The sequence below is a fragment of the Vigna umbellata genome, chromosome 7 (genome assembly GCF_029865625.1).
Source record: "Vigna umbellata cultivar VRB3 chromosome 7, Vumbellata_1.0, whole genome shotgun sequence".
In the NCBI taxonomy this organism is placed as follows: domain Eukaryota; kingdom Viridiplantae; phylum Streptophyta; class Magnoliopsida; order Fabales; family Fabaceae; genus Vigna; species Vigna umbellata.
The window spans coordinates 38,506,424-38,527,744 of NC_142171.1; positions in this window are offsets into that span (position 1 = coordinate 38,506,424).

Here is a 21,321-nt window from a genome sequence, read left to right on the forward strand (position 1 = left end):
GATTTACTGAGTGGAAATGAAATATGGCTGAGTTATGTATGATGTATGAAATATATGAAATTGTGATGATATGGATTGTATGAGGAATATGAAATGTATCATAATATGAACGGATGGAATTATGAAGTTGTATGATGAGAAAAGAACTGGAATGTAAATGGATTTGAAAATAAACTATTCCCATGATAATATACGTTCGTTACTGAACGGTCATTGACCGTTCGATTTTCCCTTGTAACCTAGTTGAAATGTCGATTCTTTCATCTGGATAAAACTCTAGTTGAGGACGAGCGTCCTCGTGTTAAAATACTATGTTTGAGCGTTCGGCTCAGCATAGTTGTACCCTGATATCCGAAATACAGTGATACATATATATACCCTCATACTTAAAGACTAGTAGTGCTCGGTCTTATACCTAGCGCTCGTAATAAGTGGCGCTCGGTCTTACACCTAGCGTCCGTACTAATTAGTGTTCGGTCTTATACCGAACGCTCATACTTGTCTTTAATTATCAAGCTTGTTGAAATAACGTTCGTCCAACTTCAGTAATATTTTCCTTTACCATGTTCGGTCATTTACTGGCATTGGATTTCCGTATGTGAACTATTCTAAATATAATTTCTTAACATCTTGATTAGTCTTCTTTTATTGGACCCGGCCTAAGACTTCCATATTTGACTTATTCCTTAAGTATTGGTTTGAACTCAAGAGAGTTAGTTCATTCAATTGACTCACGTGGTAAATACCGTTCGTCACATATTTCACTAGTTTACTCAGTTCATTTCTTAAATCCAAAAGAAACTCTCTTAGTCTTATTCTGTTATGAATGGGAGAATTGTCATTCTTATCGTTCGTCCTCGTTCTAAAGGGGTCTGAACGTTCGGTATTTTATACTCTTAGAGCAAATGATGAATTTAAACGTATTGGAAATGAAAGATGAAAACGAGATTGAGTATGAATAAAATTATGTGAAGTTGAACGAGCGTTCCGGGGAGGAACGACTCATGTATTGAATATTTGAAATTGGTAAAGTATGACTGTGGGCATGCTAATGCTGGCAGTTCATCCTGATGTTCCGTGAGTACTCGTCCTCACGTAGAGGAGGGTAGGTCATGTGTGGGAACGGCAGGAGGCCCTAGTCCTTAGGGGTACTTTGGATAGGGCTAACCTCGGGTGGCAACTGTTGAGTGTATCCCAATTACTACATCACCCGGGTGCAAGAACGCCTGTAGCTACACAGATTCATACAGTCCGGACGGTCCGTCTAGTGATAGCTTTCGTATAGTTATATGTGTTGAACTATTCTTGTGTTGTTGAAATGTTTAATTTTTATGTTGATGTATGAATTAAATTATATAAGCTTACCCTGTGTTTTCCTTGTGTTGTCTCGTCCTTGTACGTCCGTCTTGTCATTGCAATGATCATCCGTGTGGATGTGAGCAGAAGGTGAAGCATTGTTGGAAGACGTGATTGAAGAGGAGAATCTGGTGGACGTTGAAGTTAAGGCCAAACCTTAGGTCGTCGGTAGTATTAGATGTTGTTTGTTTTGCAAATGATCGTTCGGTAATTGGTTTTGTAAAACCATTCGATCCTGACTCTTTCTTATGCTGTTAAATTGTATTTAACTCTGTACTTAACGCCTTCGGTTTTTGAACGTTAATATTAGTGTAAGACTGCACTGTTTGACTATGAAATGTAATTAATTCTATTATATGGTGATTACTGTATTTTTGGGATGTTACAGAATTTATGTTGAATTTTATTAATTGGTGAGGTAATTGTCTTTGTAAATAGAACTTGATTATATTATTATTAAAATATTAAATTTATAAATAAATAAAAAATCACTTTATCAAATTTTATTTTATAAAAACTACTATTCATTTTCTTTATTTTATACTCTTCATGTTTCTAATCTTTATGTTCTTCTTAGAGTAAAACACGTACAACCAGGATATCACGTCAAATTTAGAGTGTTTTTTAGCTTGTTGAGATTAGGACTTGATTTAATTAAGTGAGATTAGTTATTTTATTATTTTTATTTTTATGTTGAATGAAATTATGGTATAGATGAAATGCTTATACTAGTAATGATTGATTTTTGTTGAGGTTGAATATTGGTTCGAAAATACTTGAAAATATGTATAGTTTGGTTAAATTGGATCATTGATATTATATTTTAGAACTCATGTATTCGTTGCCACTTTTAAAAGAGATAAAAATAACACTTGGAGCATCAAACTGATTTATATGTTAATTTTTTTTAATTATGTAGATTCGTTACCAAAGCCATCACCTATTGAGCGAAAATTCAAAGTTTAAAATTTAGAGAGCTCTCAAATCATTTTACTTGTTGGGTAATCCAATACTTGTTGGGCAAATCTTATGAAAAAGACTTCCAAGGGTTTGAGTGGTTGGACAATCAAAACCCTCGCTTAACGAAAATATTTTATTAAAATTACAGAGAGCTTAAGGCGGTTGGATTGTCGCATGAGTCTAGTATCGTTGGAAACATTTATTTAGTTTTTCTTCAAGTGTTTCGTTGGATGAGCAATTCTCTCACCGAGGGAAAATAATTTGGTAAAAATTCAAAGTCGAAACTAACGACTTCCAATTACTTTATTTGGGTTTACACGTGTGAGAGGTTGAATAAAGACAAAACAATAGTCATAATCTATTGTAGACACACATATAAGCCTAAGCAAAGTCACGAGAGTAGTTATTGTAAATACCTAGAAAAGAATATTTTAGAAGTGGTGGTGTAAAAATAGTGAGACTCAATTCAATTATTTTAATATTAAATAATTTTAATATAAATAGTTTTATTATGAACGAGTTTCATTATTTTTAAAACACTATCTCTCTAGAAATCACTTTTATAGAGTTCTCTAACTTCTCTCTAGGAGTTCTTTACTCATCTGATTGAATAATTGAGATTGTAGGAGTCATCCAGGTAGCGAGTTCTACAATTCAGACTGATCAGTTTCTCCGTCTGAGTAAATTAAGTTTCAACACCTTTTCTTTGGTCCTTTCTTTATTTGTTGTATGTGGGTCCTGCTCGGCTTGCATGTGTCATTTGAGTTTTCAGTTTAAGTCTTTGTTGATCAGAGTTTCTAATGGTGTATTCTGATAATCTTTTTGTTGTTTGTAGGAGCAGGTAGATCTTCCTATGTGTTGGAGCTCTTTTAGACATTTTAGAGCGATTTAGTCTTCTATTAGATAAGGGAAGCTAGTGTTTATGCTTAAATTGTTGAAATTTATGTATCATTAATGAATTATTATGATAATATGATGATTTAGTTAAAATTGAGATGAGTGACTTATTGATAATTGAGTTTGATTGGGTAAATTCAGTATTGTGATGCTCAATGCCTTGTATGAATATGTGTTGGATTGTGAGAGCCTTGTGAATGATGTTTTGGTGTAATGATGGTGTTGTATTTTGTTGAATTGTTGAATGGAATGGTATTTGTAGAATTTAGGATCATTTTGGTCAAAAGGGGTGGTGTGGGGTGGTGTTGGTAGTTGACTTTTGGAAGAAATGGTAAAATGGAAAAAAATAAGAATTTGGGATCTTTAGTAATGTCATTTAGGTCTGGTTTGGATGATGATTGAACATGTAGATGGTCTAGAATTGCATAATAGATGATAGGTTGTGTTGCTCATTGACTTTTAAGTATATTTTGAGGTTTTGAGTAGTGAATTTTAGAAATAGAAGAGTTTAGGCAGAATTGAGAGTTTGAGGTTTGTTTTTAAGTCCATTTAGACTTGTTTAGACCCCTAAATTACTTGGTTATGAGTAAGAATTGGTAGATTTGAGTTTTAGTCTATAAAGTGGGAATTGAGTTGATTTTTGGATGGAATTTCATGGTAGAAGGATTTACAACTTATTTAGATTGGGTTATATGTGTGTGTATATATATATATATACATATATACATATATATATATATATATATATATATATGTATGTATGTATATATAGGTTGTTGTAGCTTAGATTACCTTTTAGAAGTGTTAGAAATTAGTGGAAGTGCATGGGAAAGGACATGGGAGGTTAAAGTGGTGTATTTGGCATAATTGGAGGGCTGCTAGTTTATGTAGAGGGGTTGCGCAAGCAAACTGCTCGCTAAGCGAGTCAATAAGGGTTTTGACAGTAAGTTTCAAGGGTTGGGCGAGCTTCCTCGCTGGTCTGTGAGAGTTCTCTGTTTTGGCACTAGTTGGGGGAGTGCTTTTTTGGCTCATTGGACGAGTTTGTAGGGTATATAGGTGTTGGTTGCAAGGGATAAGCGAGCTAGTTATCTTTGTTGTGAGAGCTCTCTTGTTTTGCTCTCGTTGGACGAGTGAATATTACTCGCTGGGAGAGCAAGTATGGGTTTTCTTGCTAATTTTAAGAGTTTCTTTACTATGTTTATTTGTGTATGGTTTAATGATGTATCTTATATTCTCTGATATGGTTGAAAGGTATGATGGCATATGAATGGTGATTATAAGGAGTTCGAGGACAATTCCTTTGAAATGGTTACGTGTGTAAGTGTATATATTGTTATAGGAAGCTAGTAATTAGAGGTTATTCTGACGCTCCCAATAATCCTCTAGTATCAAGAAGAGAAATGTGGTTATGTGATGGAGAGTAGTAGGAGGTCCCTAATCTATTGGTTATTTGTTAGCCATTGATGCTTGAAAGGATTAACCTGGAGTATGATGATTTATTGAGGACGATGTTATTGTTGTTGTTGTTATACCACCTCAAAGGCAGAGCCTCTATAGTTCGATATCAATACATGTATCTATATTGTCAAGTCTAGAGGGACATATTTTATGACTTAGGAATGATTGTTTTATTTGTACTATATGTCTAGTTTTATAAACATGGTTTATGATTTTTTTTGGTACATTAGTTTACTCTTTCTTCTTTGTATTGTTTGTCTGTTTTATTTCTTCTCTTTTGCAATGATCACCTAAATGGTGAGAGTGATGAGTGCATATTTATGCCCACATTTATGCCTTAAAATTTAAATTTTTGATGGGGTATTTGTGCTTAAATGGTTGGTTTGAAGAGGATTTGTGATGATTGAATTCATCGGTTTTATGAATTAAATAGACGTAAAAAGTTAATTTTAGCGCATAAATTATTCTTGGATTTTCTAATGTTTATTTGTGCAGCTGAAATTACAAGTTTATTAGTCCAAATTGCAAATTAAGGCCCAAAATCAGATTTTGTTTGGAAAATAATATATAAATGGGCCGAACAGGCAGTTTTTACCCTTGCACCTTGTAAATTTTCCTACATACACCCCTCTTTTCTTAACCAGCCCAACAGTCAAATTTTATCCTTACACTTTCCTAATTCCCTATACACACCCCTCCTAAATCAGACTCCACCAGATCTTGCCACGTGTCCAAATCCTCAACATACACATCTGACCATTAAGAAGCTGCCAAGTCACCACCCTTGACACATCATCATCTTCTTCACAGAAACCCTAAATTCCCAAACCCATGGCCGCCGTCAACACAGCAAGACCCTACATTGTCGCACCGCCACCTTCTTCCACGACCAATCATCATCTCCAACCCCGAACCTACAAACAGAAAACCATAAGCAACCACCATGCATCGCGCCGAAACAGTGAAGAGCAGCCCCAATGCGAATCGTGAACCAGATGCGCGATTCCCTTCGTCATCCTCGAGCAACCAACCTGCAAGAATCACCAATCTTCATCATGACGCCAAATCCACGCACAGAAACAACATCGTGGAACGCAAAGACCTAAGTGTGCTGTGGAGGAGAAGGGGCGAGACCCTATTCTCGCATTATCGCCTCATGACGGCGGAGGAGAAAGGGGAATTGCAATATGAAACCCTAATTGGGTGAGAAATAGGGCTAATACGTGGCAAGCTCTCATTGGTCGTGTCCTTCCTCGGTCAAAGCTGGTCAACACTGCTTAAGTCTGGTCAAAGTTGGTCCAACACGAGTTCTGGTGCAATTTTGAAGAATTCTGAAGGGGCTAAAGTGTAGATAAAGAAAATTTCAGGGCATTTGTGCAATTTTGGAAAGTCAGAAAAGATAAAAGATAAAATTCAGCTGTTGAATTAATTTAATTTGGGAATATCAACAGAAAATATCTTCCAAATAATGTTATAATTATCTAAATCTTTTAGTTATTTGGAAGATATAGGATAAAATATTTTATCAACAGAATATTCAGAGTCCAAGCCCAATCAAGCCCTATATAAAGAGACCCAGGAGAGGCAGAAAAGGACTTCATTCATTCGTTCACCACTTCTCTCTCTCTTATTTCATCATGTATTCAACTCCATTCATGGAGAGCTAAGCATCTAGGGCTATTCTGCTGTAATTTTATTATGGATTATGAGGTTAGATTGAGTTAATGCAATTGTTTATTTTGATTATTGATTTAAGTTGTTCTCTCTCTATGTATTTTATATCTCTATCAAATTAAAAGCAAAGATTTTTGCATCATAATGTGTTTGAATCTACATGCATATTGATTATATGAGTTATAGGGTTTCTAGGTTTAATTGAGAATCTACTTTGATTTAATTTAGGAACTTTCATATGATTAAATGGTTTTTACTATCAATTGAGAATGTACTTTGATTGGTAGTAATAATTTCAACTATAATCAATTGAGAATTTACTTTGATTGATTAACTTTTAACTTGGTTAGGAGATTTAAGAATAGACATGATTAAACACAATAAAATTTGATTGAGAATGTACTTTGGTTGAATTATTGTGAATAATCTAGAAAGGTTTTGCATTTGATTGAGAATTTACTTTGGTTAATTGCATGATCGCCCTCAAATTAATTAAGAATGTACTTTAATTAATTTGAAACTTGAACAATAATCAATTGAGCAATGATTTGTGAATAACCGATGATGAATCTATCTTGAAAAAGCAGTGGAATTAGTCTATTTCATCATAACTGTTTTTAAGTTTCTTATTTGTTCTTAAAACATTCTCACTTTTATTCATAAGCATTGCATAACATTCATAAGAGTCAGATATTCGAAAGCAATTCCGTGTTCGTAGGGAGACGACTCAGGGTTACTTTAGCCCTATCTACTTTCTTGGATACTACTTAGTAATACTGAAGTTGCCTTAAAAAGTAATATTAATTTGATAGCTTCAACGACAGCTTATCAGTGAGCTTAGGGGATGTCTCTAGTGCATAGGTGCTAGGAAGAAGAGAAACTAAGACATATAGTCGAATGTTTGGTTGTAGGTTTCATTCCATAATGTAATTATCCTATTACACTTTTGGTTCAGTGTAACATTTCATAGTAGTCTAGGTTTTAGTATATGATTTGCTATTATAAGTTATTTTTATATTATTAATAATAGCATCTTATATATTTTCTTTAAACTAAATGTTTTATATTACTGAAGTAAAATCCTAGTTGAATGTTACGAAAAATAGAGATATTACATTATTATAGTTTACTAAAATTATTGGTTTATGAATGTATTGTTAATAAAATTATTTCATTACTTCAACATTAATTCGTTTCTTAATTTAAATATTAAATGTTCAACATTAATTATTTTTTAATTTAAATATTAAATGTTGAATTATATGAATGTATTGTTAAGAAAATTAATTCATTACTTCAACATTAATTTGTTTCTTAATATAAATATTAAATGTTGAATTACTTCTTAAATCATTTAGTTAACTCTTTTAAAATGTCAAGTAATTATCCATTTTCATTAATTAAAATAATGAAAAGAATTAATTTAACTTCAACAAAATAATTAATATTTATACTAAATATTTAATTAATTTGACATTAGATATTTAATTGTAACTTGCATGTAAAATTTTCATGATACACTTACAAAAGCTAACAGTTAGGCTACTAAAAAAAAAATCGTTAAGCAATGACAAACAAAACTTATTAGAAAAAAATATCTATAATTCGAATTTACTAATAGATGGTTGATGGTTAAAAAATTATTGATAAAATGCTTATTGATAAGTTTTATTGACGAATAAAAAAAATCTATCAATATCGATTGCTAAAAATTCGTGGATAAATATCCATAGGTATTTATCGATAGCCAAAAATTCGTTAGTAAATTTTTATTAATAATTATCAACGGATTTTAGTTGTTGATAAAATTTGATGATAAATATTACGATTGAGTTCCTCCTCTCCTCTTCTTTATCTTTTTCTTTTCTTTTTCTTCCTCTCCTTTCCTTCTTTTCCTTCTCCAATAATGTTGCTATTGTCACAACAATGATATTTTGCTTCATCTTCTTTTGATTTTCCTCTCATTCCTCTTCCTTTTTCTCCTCCTTCACCTTTAACTATCATTGTTGTCATGATCATTACCGCTTCTTCATTGCACCATTGTCGTACCGTTGACATGCATCCACCACCGATAATGACACTAGCCCCGACTTCTCATCATTTTATTCATCCTCGTCCTCTTTATCATCTTCTTTTCTTCTTATTGTAACTCATCTCACTTAATTTACACAAAAGATCTCATCATACTTGATGAAAAACTTTTCCTCCTTTTATCAACGAATTTATTAATGAAAAAAATTCATTAGTAATAAGACTTATAAATTATTGAGATTTTATTGACATGTTTTAAGACATGTAGTTACTTACATATTTTACAAAAAATAGTCAAAACCCAAAGAAAATAGTCAAAACAGACAAAATCGTTGATGATGACAATAATAATTTATCGACAAAATTTACTGACAAAAATATTTATCGATAATACAAATTATAATTTACCGATGGATGCTACTAATAGATGTTATTGATTAATGTAATCTTCTGATAAATTTATTATCAACAAGTATTTTTTATCAATAATTGAAATTCTCAAATTTGTCAATAAAATATGTTAGTAATTTTAGTTTTTTTAATAAATACAAAATATATTTTATTGTAATTAAAAAAATTAAAATATGTGTGGTATTCTTTAAAAAGTAAAATATATGATATACGAAAATATCAGATAAATTATTATATAATTTCTAACAAATTGATATTACAAGTCAATAAAAACATTAAAAATTAAGAACATTTTAAATTATAATAACAATATATTTCGATTATTATATAAACTGTTTTTACCATGTAACAACATAAAATTAAATACACATGATTATAAATAAGTTTATGAATAATATTCTTAAATTTGTTCAAAGTTTTTAGGAATTCAAAATTTTTAACTTAACTCATAACTTAATTGCTTATGAAATACATACAGTGAGTACGTTTATCAGAAGTAACACTTAATTCAATATTTAAATTTATTTACTCATAGATTAGTTTACAATCTCTGGAGGATAGTTTGTTACATGTATCGGACCAATATCCATACACAACCTCTACTCTACTAGTTATTTATACTTAAAACTTTGTTTAAGTGATTTAAAAATTAGTCAGACGTAGATATCTTCTTTAATCAATTACTTCACTACTCAAACTAAGCTAAACTCCAAATAATCCTTTACCAAGTAGGTGTGGCACTAAATATTGAATCACAAACAACAAATATAACATTTAAAATATAAGATTTATATTACACCAATAATTTGAAAGAAATACAAAGGAATTTCTCAATTATGTAAAATATAAACTCTCAAAATTTTCAAAATAAAATCAGAATCAACTTGGAACAAAAGAATCATATTTGAAAAACAAGCAAACTTTCTTTACTTCAATCCTTATACTCTTTTAGAAAATTATCCAAATATTAATATATATATATATACATATACATATATATATATATATATAATATTAATTATAGAACAGTATACCGTATGATCACACGGTCAAAATAGTTATTCATGCTACAAACATAACTATGTATTATTCTTGAAACTGAACGAGTATCTGAATCAAATGGTCAACATAAAAAAATTATCTTTGACATTTAATATACTTGAGTTTCTTATTTATTTTGGTATGATAACATCTCAACCTTTAAATATAATTAACTAACGAGTTGAAAATATTAGAAATTTCAACACATAAAAACTTGTCCCGTTTATTTGGGCTTTCACTTTTAAATTAATAAAAATAGAAATTCAAATTTAGTTGCTAATGAAAGGAAGTTGTTTTGAAAGATATGAGAGCCCAGCGAAGAACTAAACTAGAAAAAGAAAAAGATTCGTCAAGAGTTAGACTAAATTGATAAGTTCGACGAATCTGACCAGAAATTGGCCTAATAACATCTTTGACCATTATTAAAAGTCAAACGTTTTTATAATTAGTGGGAACTAATCAAATGCATAACTAGTTAAAATCTCCGAAAAACTGATGAAAATCACCAGTTATTTAAAAAATGTTTTATTTTTGTAAGAAATTAAATCTAAAATAATACCAGATAAATAAACAAGACATATTTAATAAGGTTTACATGACATTCAGTTAATTCAAACTTCTAATACAAAATATGGCCTTCAACATCACATATAACCAAATATTTCAAAAGTTATTCTACATAAAAATAGTTACCCTTAAGACAAATAAATCCTCAATATTATCTCACACGGGGTCTTACTCTCATAAACTCTAATTAATTAAATTAAATTAGTTTTTCTTATCTTAAACTTGAATGTTCTAAAAAAAACACTAAAAGAATAGAAAAACTTAAAAGAAATCATAATATACTGTAAAAGAAGAAATCTGACTGAACACATCATTACAAACTTTACACTAAAAGAAAAATTTTCTTTTATAATCAAATTATAAATGCGACACCAAAATGCCATCCATGTAGAATAAACAAAATTAAAACTTGCATAAATTTGAGAGAAAATAAAAGTTTACTTAGATAAAAAAAAAGGTCTAATCAACTTACATTGACTTTTATGATACCTTGTAAGTGGTATGTTTAGAAGAAGAAAGAAAGAAATTTCATTTAAAAAATCTGATAAAATCAAAGCTATTTGAATTGAAAAAAAAATTATATCTTATCTACTGAAAAAAAAATGTCACTAGTACAGAAAAGGCTTTAGACATTTGTTATTGTGAGCTTTTTACGTCTCATTCTGACCTGACGTCTATACGGGTGACGTTAATGAGACGTCGGACCATCAGACGTCTAAGACCCTAGAACGTGCTTAGCCTCTATAATCCAATGACGTCTGTGTGTACACTGATAGATGTCTATAGACGTCGGAGTGTACACTAACAGATGTCTACTAAGTGTTTTTTTTTAAATTAATTTATTTTTGAAATAAAATCACACCTGAAAAGCAAAAAATTGTCCCAGAACAGTATAATATATATATATATATATATATATATATATGTTTCAAGTTAACAAAGTACTAAAAAACAATCCAAAACCTAAACTATCAAAGTTAAAGTTAAACTAAATGTAAATGTTCAACAACAATAATAAATCTTCCTAGGTCCATCTTTGTAGAAGATAAGTTGTCCATTCCTGTCTTACTTTCTTAATTGCATCCTTTGGTATAGGAGATGAACTCTTGAAGCGCTGCAAAATGAAGAAAGATTCATTATGTTATGTTTTAATATGTTGAAAGATGAATTTGATTTGTAATGTATTGAAGGTAAACATCATTACCTCATTCCAGTCATCTATAATGGCAGCTTGAATGATGGTCTTAATCCAAGACATGACATAGTAGCCACATTCCCATGAATCTATCTGCTTGTTACACTAAAATGACAAACTAAATAGTCAAGCATTTAGATCATTCAATAACCTGAAAAATGAATTAGAACTATAAATGACTTACAACCTTTGGATACAAGATTTGAACTAGTTGACCTCGGGATTTACGCATAACTCTATTTACATTGAAAACACAAGATAATATTAATATAACTATATTTATCATAAAAATTGAAGGTCAACACGAATTTGAAACATAAAAAGAGAAACAATTACTCTTGAAGCATGTTTCTCAAGTCAATTTTCATCTTCTTGTGCAGAGAACAAAACCATATAATTTGACAGTGTCTAGGAATTATGACCATCAGCTGCCAATGAGACCTATCATGAATCATAAATAGTTAGTAAACTAATTAAGTAAACTTTAATGAAATTTTACATAGAACAACTCATACCCATCAATGTATGGCACAAGGTATTTGACTCAGCCATCCATGTTTGCAAATAATTTTGTTTGATCTCAATTGTGTTACCAGAAGGTTGGATGGTCTGAGGTTCAACAAATCCGTACATGGAAGACCGACCTTGATCCATAATGATTGTGTCCATTTACCTAAAACAACCACTAATGCAAAAAGAGTGTATAGTGTCATGCGTTCAACGTCTAACAACTCAATAGTCAACGTTAAAAATGATCAGTGACAATTTTGTAAATAAATGCAATTATTAAACGTCGTTTAGAATTATAATTCGACAAAAAAGGATATAAAATGTCGAATGCCTCAGCGTTAGACGTCAAAAGGTTAGTGAATTCAAGAAAAATTTGAGCGGGAGATTGAAAATTCATTCATTTTATCTTAGCACACGAGACCCTCCTCTCTACACAAATTTTTCTCAAACGAAGTTTGACGACCATCACATCTAATCTTTCTTTCATTTGATACAAATGCATGTTAATTAACTACTTTAGGTATGATTTTCGTTTGTTTTCACCAATTATTTTCGTGTTCTTGTCCTTCATATGCGCATTCTTCTTTCTCTCTCACTGGTGGCAACACTTTATTTTGATGAACCCACCTTTTAAAGGTTAGTTTTCATTTTGAAGAATTTATTTGTTGAACTTGTTTGTTGTTTGATTGAACTTGTTTGTTGTTTGTTTTTTGTTATTATTATTTGTTGTCGATCCTATGTTACAGTTCATAGTTCTGCTTTTAAAGTTTCGTAGAGTTGTAAAAAGGGATTACAATTATTTAAAAAAAAATTGATTAACGTCGTATATTGACAAAATTCGACGTTAAATTAACGTCAAATTTTTTAAATTCGACGTCAATTTAACATCTCCCAATATGACGTCGTTCTCGAAATTGACGTGAAAGACAAAAAATATTCGACGTTGTACGTTGTTTTTGTACTAGTGAACAAAGTTAAGTTGTTATAAACTAAGAAACTAGATAAAACTAATATGGAAGACAAAATTAACTATCTTACATGCACCATAGTTGAAGGATGGAAATATTCAACATCTTGTCTTCCCCAATGATCTCTAGTGCATCATTGAATGTGATATATACTGGCACATGAGGGGATGCCAAATACTCTATTATCCCAGTACACTTATACTGGTCCTCTGTTCAACTTGGGTCATTTTGTCATGAGCTTTGCTAGAGGATCATCCTCCGCTTCAGCCATCTCATCATCTTCATCTATGACTGACTCATGCATCGACTGCTTCTGAGGACGTATGAACTGAACATAAAAATTTCAAGGTTATCAATAAATATTTTTAAATTTAACATAGAAATACTAATAATAAAAATATTATACCTGTGGTGTAGCAATGTGTGACATGATCAATGCTCTAGGCCAGACTATAAATTTTCCTATGGCCTCCCCCACAAAATGAATTTATGAAGTGGGTACAGGCATCTGAGCCTAGGGATCCCGAATCTCGTCAATCGTCACACGCACGTGGTGGGGTAATAAGGGAACACCATGAATAATTTGTCCTCCCTCAAGTACTCGTCCGACAGCCACAATATGTGGGGGATCCCCATCAACTAACAGCTCATACTGACCACTATAGTCAGTAGGGTCTATAGTAGAGCATGATGCTCTAGTGCTGACCCGAGGTGGTGTAGGAGCTTGAGTGGGCAACCCCATGGTGCCCTGCGTCATGGAATGCAACTTCTCTTCAAGAGCTCTTTGTATTTCTTTTTGTTTTTGCAGTTGCTCCATGAATCGTTGCTTCATTGACCTCATGCTTTGCTTGAGTCTTTCCTTCCACTAAAGATCTATCTTCCTCAGTACCTCCGACTCATGGATTAAGTGTTTTCTTGTGTAGGACTAAAGTAGTCACGAAGACCAATCGCCCCACCAACTCCACGTACACGTCCTCGGTGCTCGGGCTTTCTAATTGCGTTGTTAGAATGTCGTCCCTACCTTGGCCAACAAAAGTTCCTTGAGTTTGCTGCTCAACCAACATATCTTACATATAAAAAAACTTTGTTACATAAAATACATGCGGTGAGAAATACACAATCAAACAATGCTTTGTTTTGAACTTACAATTCTTTGTGAGATTAAGGCAGCTGAGGAAGATGTCATGTTCCCATCAGATTTAGTCTGAGTAGCCTTCCAGAGCTCGTACCTAACAGGTGCAAGTGCTAGGTCTGGAGACTCAAGTCCTAATTCCTCTGCTCGACTCTTTCTCATCTTCTTCTCAAGTTTTGCATAACCACCTCGTGATAACACGTGTGGTGCATCATTTAGTCTTTTCCTTTCTTGGGCGGCTTACCTTTTACCCTGTGAAACCATGTATATTCATAAATGTAAAATCATAATAAAATGCATTAACTAAAGACTCTTTAGATGTTAAGAAACAAATCTTCCAGTCCTCAGACTCTCTAGATGCACGAAACTGCATCCACTCCTCCTCTGTGAAAGTGTACTACTCACATGAATTCTCATGTTGTCTGTGTCCAAATACATATAGACATGTCAGTCTTGTCTTGAAATTCTTCCATCTAGTCGCTACATGGGATAACACTTTCTTTCTAATTTGAGCAGTGTTTGAAATATCATAATTATGTTGTTTAAAACAAACATGTTAATGATATAATAAGAACAAAGAAAGAAGTATATCAAATTTTTTTGAAGTAAACATACATGAATATCTTGCCATAAAAGGTTCTTGTCGACCTCTAGGACGTCATCCCAAGATGCAAGAAAGATAGAAACATGAGTTTTTGCTAACACACCAGATAACTCCTAAACCTATCAGCATTTCGCCCTGATGGCACACCTTATCTCGGGTCAATGTCAACATGTCTCCTCTGGCCATCAACGTGTCGGGATGTCACATCTGGCAATCATGTGACAGATCGACCACGTTCGATCTTTCTTGATCTTGAGGTCGACATACCTGAAAAATATATACAAGGTTAGTACTACATCAGATATGATGAATAAAACAACATTTAAAGTCACTAAAAAATATCACAAAACCTATTAAGATATTGTTTTCTCCCTGATCCCTTCATTGTGATCACTACAATTTACGTGGATGTCATCGGCTACGTCATCAACCTTGTCTTCAATAGGTCTTGATGCAACAGATGTTGTCTCAAGTATATGAAGAGAATCTCCATCATCATATCCGTGCATGTTTTTTCCTTCCAAATCCACTGACCATTTATGATTTGCTGGATCATTTATGTAGAATATTTGTCTTGCTTGACTAGCCATAATAAATGGTTCATCAGTGTAATTCATCTTGTTAAGGTCGACTAATGTGAAACCAAAGTCATCTGTCATGACACCGGAATTCATATCAACCCATTTACACTTGAAAACTGAGACTCTAAAACTGACATAATCAACTTCCGATATTTCTTGTATTATTCCAAAATAACTCATGGATGCTGTGATTGGATTTTTGTCTTTAGAACTAGCAAAGTGTACAACCTCAGGTTGTAGTGTAACCACACTATTTTGAACTCTACTTTTGTCATCTTCTACCTTTGTCTGAAAAAAAATAGTTTTTATATAGTACCCACCATATGTAATGACATATGTGTTCGGCCCATGAGATAGCCTCAATAGACTTTCAGAAACATCTAGAGTCGCATAAATCTTTTTCTTAAACCATTGTAAGAAGGTTTTGACATGTTCATTAAGATGCCATTTTTCACTCATTCTTGGGTGTGCTGCCTTTATTTCATTAACGTGTTCAGAAATGTAAGGAATCACATCAACTGTGTTGTTTAAGATGTACAAATGAGCTTGATCAACTTCTTTTCTACTAACACTTTCAATTCTCACACCTCGAACACACTTACCTTCACATTTTCCTTCATGTTTGCTCTTTGGAAGACCCACTGGTTCACAACTTGGCATATAACTTGAACAAAATTCAATGGCTTCTTCTGCATCGTACCGCTCTATTATTGAAGCTTCTGGTCGATATTGATTCTTAACATATCCCTTTAAGATATTCATGTATCTTGCAACAGGGTACATCCACCTTAAGAAAACCAGCCCACATATTCAAATTTCTCTGACTAAATGAACAATGAAATGAACCATGATATAAAAAAAAGAAGGTGGAAAGTACATTTCCAATTCACACAGTAGTTTTATTCCTTCATTTTCCAATTGATCTATCCCATGAACTGTGTTTGCTACGTAAGTTGCCATAAGGATTCATACCATCAGTTGCAAGTGCAAGTCTTAAGTTTCTTGGATCTACACCAAATTCTGGAAATGTTTCATCGATCTTCTTCATTGTGGTGAATCAGCTAGGTGTCGAAGAAGATTATGGCACTTTCTTCCAGCAACGTGCCATTTAAAGTTCTTTGCATCTTCTTTAACAGAGAACATACGTTTCAACCTAGGTATTATAGGCAAATACCACATCACCTTAGCAGGTGCACCATCATTACCTTCATCACCAGTGTTTTTGTCATTTTTCTTTTTAAAACGGGATAAACCACATGTTGGACAATTCTTTAGCGAAGAAAACTTCTTTATGTACAAAACACAATCATTAAGACAAGCATGCATCTTTTGATATTCGAGACCCATTGAACATAAAATTTTCTTTGCCTCGTAATTACGAATAGGTAGAGTATTATTCTTTGGAAGCATCTCCTTCAACAATTCCAACAACTCTGTGAAACTTTTATCGGTCCATCCATTCCTTGCTTTTAAACTAAACAACTTCAAATTTGCAGACAGACGTGTAAAGATCGAGCATCTTGGGAACAACGGTTGCTCTGAATCATGTATAAGAGAATCATACAAATTAGCTCTTCAAAAATTATCTTCATCAACATCATGTATCATGTCATCTAAATGATCACTCAATCATTCTTCCACATAATCCGTTCCTCGTGACATGTAGGCTGGTCCAGTACTTCTCCATGCCAAGTCCAAAGGGTATAAGTTCTCATTATGCCGAACATGAATAGATATGGTCACGTATATTGCCTAAGTCTTGGAGTATTTGATTAAGACAACGAACACAAGGACAAAACTATGACTCGTTCACAGACTTTGCATTTTGTTCAACATAGTGCAAGAACTCTGAAACACCCTTCTCATATTCTTCACTGATGCGACGTTCATACATCCAGCTTCGATCCATACTATGTTCGTAACATACTTCATCAGTTTCAATTTTTGAACTCTTACAAGGTTAGGCCCTACCTATTCAGAAAAATTATTTTTCATAATTTGCTAAGACACGTGCAAAGAAGTCTAACATGATAAGTTTGATAAGATTTCGACAGCATTTCACATTGGTCTCCGAAATACAAGAAATGAGAGTGGTCAGGGATGACCACAATCAAATATGCATCCGGAGAACAACACAAATAATCTGAACCAAAATTTTATTAATTTTATCCATAGACTCCAACGTACATGTTATAGCAAATTATGAAAAATAATTTTCCCAAACTGTCCAATCGGACAATTCAAAATTTAATACAAACGATTAAAAGATTAATTGTTTGTGTTAAATTTCAAACGGGAACTAAGTTTGACTCAATGATTTGATACTTATAATCTAACATGCCAATCATAAAAACACAACAAACTTTATCACATGCATATATTCAAAAGTCGATAACATGCATACCCAAAAGTCAATAACATGCATACACAAAACGTTTTCAACAACAAAGTTAACCATCTTAGCATATTAAAAACGCAGTAGAGGGAAATGGAGGAGTGCACACAAGAATTCGCAGGCCAAAAACGCTCAAAATCGTCGCCCAAGAACACACGAATAACTACACCAAAACACAACGAAAACACATTTTAATCGATTCAAATGGAAGATAATTCATCAAAGAGTAATTTAATCGGAGCAAAACTAAGTTTAAATGGTCCAAAAGAGAGAAAACGCACCTGAAAAATGCAAACCGAGGAGAGAAAATGCGAGGAGGAAGATGATGAACAATGCGCGTAAACTGCCCTCGAACTTGCGCTGTGGTAATAAAAGGTTTTAGACGTCGGTCCCGCACTGTGGCCGACGTCTATATTCATTTAAACATCGGGACCCCTCCCAATCCGACGTTAAAATTGTTTAAAAAATTAATTTTGGCGAAGCCTTTTGGCGTTTGACTTTAGGGGCCCCAACGTCTAAGGGGTATTTCGACGTCAGATCTGACTAGCAGACGTATAAGGGCAATGGAACAGTCACTTTTTACCTACCTCTACAGGTCATTTGGCGTCCGACTTTAGGGTAGCCGACGTCTAAATAGGAATTAGACGTCGGAGTGGTGGGATCGAACGTCTAAGTGCGCGAGAAAAATGACTTTTGGGATTCTGCGCTTACCATTTTGGCGTCTCATAGGGTGAATCGGACGTCTAAGACCTATTTAGACGTCGGAGTGGGGGATCAGACGTCTAAATGGCGTCAAAAAATGACATTTGGGATTCTGGTGCTACCATTTTGGCGTCCAATGGAGTAATTGGACGTCTAAATACGACTTAGACGTTGCCCCCCCTCAAGTCTAATGTCTAAATGCGAATTTTATTTACAAAAGTGTCACCGGTCATTTTTTACGTTGGATATTTGGTGGTTCGACATCTAAGGAGTGACGTTAAAGGCCATTTTTACACTAGTGCGTAGAAGTAATTACAATTTATTTATTATAAATAATAAATAATAAATTAGAAGTACAATTAATAATATTTTATCTTTAAGTAAAATTGGCAACTTTAATTATTTTTTTAGAAATTGATATTTTGTTTTGAACAAAATCTCTTTCATTAGAAATTAAATAACACGCTTCAATAATAGTTATGAGTAAGCCGGAGAATCGAACGTTTTTATCATATATGTTTTCATTAAGTAACATTATTATAAGATTATATATGTAAATATATGACAAATTACTGTTTTTGTAACTGTAATTAAAACTTCAAATTTTGAAATTATATTATAATTAAAGTTAGTACACTGTTAAATGAAATGCATAAAAAAAATTACTCTAAAACTGTAACATTAAAGAAAAGTTCAATTAAATAATTTAAAAGATTTGATTAAAAAGAGTTGTTGTAGCATATAACTACAATACTATTGTACCTAAATATATTACAAATATATTATAGTTTAATATACTTACTACTTAAGGTTAAATATATGCTTTTAATTATTAAATTATTATATAAAATTTGTTTTGTAACATCCCATTTTAATAGAATAAAACTACCAAAAGTGAAAGGTTATATAGAAGCTAAAAGAACCACTAGATAAAACAAACCTCGCTCAAAGAAGAGATCTACTTCTGTAAATCTATCTAACAACTCATATGTTTCTTCCCCATCTCTAGCTGGAACAACTGAAAAGGTGAATCCCTAAGCTCACACCATTAGATGATCATCGCAATAGAGAAACAACATACAAAGACAGACACAGAAAAGCAAGGGTAAACTAGATAGAAAAAAATACATCATAGGTTTAAAGCATTTCATATAAAATAATCATGTCTAATTTAATCCAATCCAAACATCTTAACATGCAAAGACCTAAACTGACTGTCCAGACTTAGAATGATTGTCGAGCCATGGCGAGTCGTGCACTCATGGTGGCCTATATTGATTTGCAAAGTCATTGCCAATGAGTTTCACCCTACCACACACATGAGGTTAGTCCGTTATCACTCACCTTGAATCATACTGGAAGCACCCAAGACTAGGACCTCCTGCCACTCCTCACGACATGGATCAATCTTCTCTACGTGAGAGTGAAAGACCATTGGAGTTTCAGGATAACCCCCAAGACTGAGATTCCTGCAATCATTCTAAACTTACACATGGCACCACCATGTAACGTCTCCGTGAGGATCATGGAATTACGTCCATCAACCATACTTTGAAACCACGTACTTTCATTTGTAACATGACTCAGATCATGACCAATCATATAACTTAATACACATTCATACATGCTTCTAAATGGATCTCAAAACTTCATTTAAATCAAACTAGAACAAAGAATTAAAGAATAAACTAAAACCTGAACCATTCGCTCAGTGCACCCTCTCGCATAACGAAACCAGAGGTTTCTCGCATAGCGACCCAATCTAGCTGTGGGAATAAACTTCCAGTAGTACCATACCTCAACCCCTTCGCATAGCGCCCCAAATCGCCATGCGAAAGTCTAGGTAGTGGCCCAGACCCCCTAAAGACTCTCTATGCGCCACCTTTCGCAATTCGAACTAATTTGGCAGTGACCCCAGACCACCTCCAATCGCTCAGCTAAATTATTCGCTGTGCGAATTATCAAACAGAGAGCAAACCCCATAGTCATTCGTAAATCGCACCCTCTCGCTGTGCAAATTGCTGAAACAGATAGAACTCGCCAAGCCCACTCCCTGTGCGAATGGATTCGCACAGCGAGTCTGCATAATTCTGCAGCACGAAATTCTGTAGAATCAAGCAACTCAACCCAAGTTTACCAATTCTAACTATTTTTCCCAACTTCTAACACTCCTAATTTGTGTTATATACCTAATTGGACTTGACTAAACATTTCTAAACCTTCCTAACATCAATCAAAAGTGTTTATAGATAAATTCCTAGTCTAGAACATCAAATTTATCAACTTAGAGACTCAAATCACAATCTACCACTTTGAACATGTTTTTGACCATTTTGATGACTCAAACAAGTCACATTTGGCTTACCTAAACTGTCCCAACAGCCCAATTGAGCCCTCAACTCCAAGTTCTCATTTTCACTTCCTTACTTCCTCTAAATTAACTTTAAACAAAGACCACTTATTTTGATTCATCACCATTCAGTACTAACACAGATTTAACACTTCTCATGCATCTAAAACAGTCCAAATATCATCCAATTTTGTATATTTTCACAGTTCAAACATGCACATTCAAAATAGTCACAGTAAACACATTCATTCTAAAAATCAAAGTCAATAATTCAGCTCATTATATATAACTAACATACTCTTCACACATGCACAATATAGTTAAGTAAACAGAGATAAAATCCAGTTTCCCTTACCTCACTCAAACTCTACACAGCTCACAAAAACCCCGACAGAAGCTTGCACCGCAAGGAAACTCAACAGAAACCTACAACTCACCGATTGGTGATAGAAAATCCATCTTAGAACCTAATTTGAGCTAAGAATTGAA